Source organism: Xyrauchen texanus, chromosome 4, assembly GCF_025860055.1.
Source record: "Xyrauchen texanus isolate HMW12.3.18 chromosome 4, RBS_HiC_50CHRs, whole genome shotgun sequence".
NCBI lineage: Eukaryota > Metazoa > Chordata > Actinopteri > Cypriniformes > Catostomidae > Xyrauchen > Xyrauchen texanus.
The window spans coordinates 44279612-44283740 of record NC_068279.1 but is presented as its reverse complement, the minus strand read 5'-3'; positions in this window follow the sequence as shown (position 1 = coordinate 44283740).

Genomic DNA, 4129 nt, shown 5'->3' with positions numbered 1-4129 from the left:
TTTACTCCACTGATGATTAGGTTTGGGGTTTGGGTTAGGGGGGTACAGTTTATAAAACATGCATTCCACTTCACTGTATTACAGCCTGTACAACTGAAAACGACTAATTTCGCAACTCTCTTTTGGCGCCCCTCTGTGGACATTTCACCTGGAAAATGGAGCTAATACGTGCCTATGCACCCAACAACACTTAGCGCTTTGGCCACTGTGGACAGCGTTTCAAATATCAGAAAACTCAGACTGATTTTAGCTACAGAAATGTCTACTACCTATTTTAAAGTATTTATGAATCATGCCCAAATAGATTAATGGAATCAAACCAAATCAAATTGTGAATTTTAAGGCAGATATTCAAGTACATGTTCATATTTTTGTATTTTAGTTTGAATGGCATCTCTTTTAAAAATGACCCTAATTGCAAGTGACATCTTCCTTCATGATTGTATGTGGCTCATGCAATCTGGAACACATTGGCATTCACAAGTACATCTGCTTCACTCTTGACATGTCAGTGTCTGTAAAGTCCATATTCAGGTCAGGCATGATGAAAGCATGTAAGTGTATTGTGCTTCTCCATGCTGGCTGGATCAACCACCTGGCACAGACAGGCCAAAACCAGGAATTACCCTGTCTTATGAATTTGTAAACCTTTTTTTGATGCTGTGTATTATACGGGGCCCTGCATGTGGCTGTCTGTGCCCTTGTAATAGATATGCTTTTTAAAGCAGCTACTTGCAACAGAATGCCTGAAAATGCTTTATGCAGATAGAAAATAAAAGAAACTTTATCTTAAATCACCTAAATGGAGCAAGCTGGATCAATGCAAACATTGGTTATGTGAATACCTTTTTCAAAACGCAAACTAACAAAAGCAGGCCCAGTCCATTATGAATAATGGATGTCAGTGTGTTTTAATTGAATAGAAATTAGCAACTGAATGAAGAACAGATGGTCCAGACACTGGCCCATTTAATCATACAAGACATTTTTTTCTGTGCATATATTTAATAATGATTTTGTCATTATTTTATTTCCAAAGTGAGATTGATTCTCATTTACTCCTGTGTTGTTTATGCACAGGTTGAATTATTATTTTTATTATTATTATTTTATGAAGATTTAGTGTTCAATTGTACATGATGACTGTCAAATATATGCACATTTCAGAATAGTGATTTTTTGTTTTCAAATACTACCACAGGTTTCTTTCTCATTTTTATGTATTTAAAATATACGTTTTAATGCTTTTTATTTGTTGTAGGAAACCACATACTGATGAGTTGTATAAAGCAATCTTTGGTTGTCTTATATAAATGACAGGCCAAATAATATAATTTAAATGGTTTGTATTAGTAGCTATTGGATCAAACTAGTTATTTTTTATTAATTTTTTTTATTAAGTTTTATGCAGTTTGTTGTGAAACAAAGTAGAAAGAAATGGCTTATATTTCATATTTTACAGCAGTTATGGACAATGCAATTTTACAGATAAAAATATTTAATGTGCAATCTATTGAAAACCAAAATGAGTAAAACTAATTAACTTTTACTATTATTTTCACTCAATAAATACATAATAAAAATGGACTTACACATTTTCTACAGCTCAATATTCCAACAACCAGTGGTGTATTAATAAATGAAAAGATGGGTAACATTTTCAGTTATTTATTATTTTAAGTAGGCTATAACAGTCACTGCGACCAAAAACAATCAGTTTTCAGCTGATTGAAAAGACAAAAACAACTGTCGCGGGGAGTTGCTTGGTGCCATGCGAAGGTCGGACGTGTAAACGGCGAGCTCTGTGCACTTTGCTAGTTTTTGATTCTTTCTGTCATAAACCGGTGAGATTCGATACACCCTGCTACATAACAGTTCTAAGCGGTCAACATGTCAAAGAATTCAAAATCCTCTGGCTCTGGAGATATTAAAAGACACTATCGTGCTCAAGCTGATACCCCAGACAGGTCCCAGACCAAGGACTCTGTTTGGCTGGCGAGGCAGGAGAAATTCAATGCCAACTGTCCAGCATGTCTGTAATACTGATGAAAGTCGTAGCGGACCTGGAAGATCTTGCTGCAATACGTAGATTGATTATGGCAATGGAGGTGAAATTCTCTTAGTTGGTTACAAGAATCGGGAACATCGAGAGACGGATTGATTATCTGGAGTCATCGGAGTGGGAATTAGCTGCTAACCCGCTAGCGAACAAGACAGACTTGAAAAGACTGAAAAACTGGAGGATTTGGATAATCTTAATTGGTGAAACAATGTCAGAATTGGTAGAATTCCTGAGCATGAGGAAGGCAGTATAGGGTGAAATTCTTAGACGAGCTCTTTCCGAGTCTGCTCAACATAGCAGATCATAAGCTGGAAATCGAGTGAGCTCACAGAGTCCTGGCTTGCAGATCCGTAGAGGGAGACAGGCACGATAAAGATCTCATGTTACGTGAGGCAAGGAGCAAAGGAAAGCTTTCTTGGAAGAACCAAAAAAATTTGTTTTCCCAGACTTTGTAAATTCGACAACAGAGAAACGTCATCGATTCAAGGAATGCAAGAAACTCTTACATCAGCGGAAGGCCGCTTGTGGTCGGCCAAACTGAGAATAGATACTAAGAATGGCCACAAAGTATTTACATGTCCACAGCAAGCATTGTCTTTCATAGAGGCAATGGGTTGAGTAAACCATTTGGTGACATTCATATGGTCCCCAAGTGAGCTTTACTCACTGAGCATACACTTGACTGTTTGACGAAGCTGGCCACCATTTTGTTTCTTTTTGTGTTGGTTCCGCCTAGTGGCTGGAGTTTGTTTTTGTGTAGTAACACTCCTTCAAGGAACTCTTTCATCAATGGAGGATCGCTTTTGCACTGATGTTTCCAGCAAAATTGAGATTAGATACTAAGGATGGCCGAAAAATATTTACATGCCCATAACAAGCGAGGTCTTTCATAAAATCAATGGACTGAGGAAGTCATGGTGTGTTTTTCGTGTTGCCCTCAATTGAGCTTGGCTCGCTGTGTATACACTTGACTGCCTGAGGAAGCTGGGCGCTTTTCTTTTTTGTGCTGGTTCCACCTAGAGGCTGGAGTTTGATTTGTGGAGGAACACACCTTCGATATAGTTTTGTGAATTAATCTACACGTTCTTTGTTTTTATTTTGCCTTTTGGCTGGAGTTTGTTTTCAGATTATTTTCCGTTATGACAGTGTTACTTTATAGACACCCGGTAGTGGCAGTACAAACGAATGGATTAATTTCAGATAATTTCACTCTGGATAGGGGCATCTGGCAGGGTTGCCCTCTTTCCCCATTATTGTTCTGTCTTACCCGGGAACCATTAGCAGCCGCAATAAGAAAGGAGAATGATTTTCCAAATGTGGTGGCATAAGCTTTTGCTTTAGGCAGATGACATTTTGTTATTTGTCTCCGACCCTACAAGATCTATGCCTTGCCTCCACAGAATTATTCATTCCTTTTCCTAGTTCTCAGGATACAAAGTCAATTAGTCTAAATCTGAAGCTGTGGCCCTGACAGCATACTGTCCAGTAATGGCTTTCCAGCTGGGTGCCTTCCAGTGGCCCAAACAGGGCATTAAGTATTTGGGCATTTTATACCAAGCAAATTTGTCTGATTTAGTTTAACTAGAGTTAGAGTTAAATTTGACCCCTTAATTAAAAGATCTTGGAGCGATGTTCATTACATTTATCTATGATTGGGAAGGTTAATGTTATTAAAATTTATTTTATTCCAAAATTCAACTACCTGCTATAGTCTCTGCCTGTAGATGTCCCCCTCACTTATTTCAAGCAATTTGATAGTATAGTGAAGTCCTTCATTTGGAATGGTAAACGCCCAAATTAAATTTCAGTAAGTTGCAGGCCGATTGACAATGGTTGGCCTACCCAAGATTTAGTTTTATTATTGCATTCGGTCTCAAATACTGTCCCCCCTAATGTGTATTTAGTGCCCATTTTTGCCACAGCTAGGCTAAGTTGTAACTTTCGTTTAGCTGGTGCAACTGGCCCCAAGGCGCGCATCAAATTTCTCGTGCTCGCGCTTCTGTTTCTCTCTGTGGTGTGGTGGACTTGACTCGTGCGTGTGCACGTGTACGTATACGTGCTGTCTCC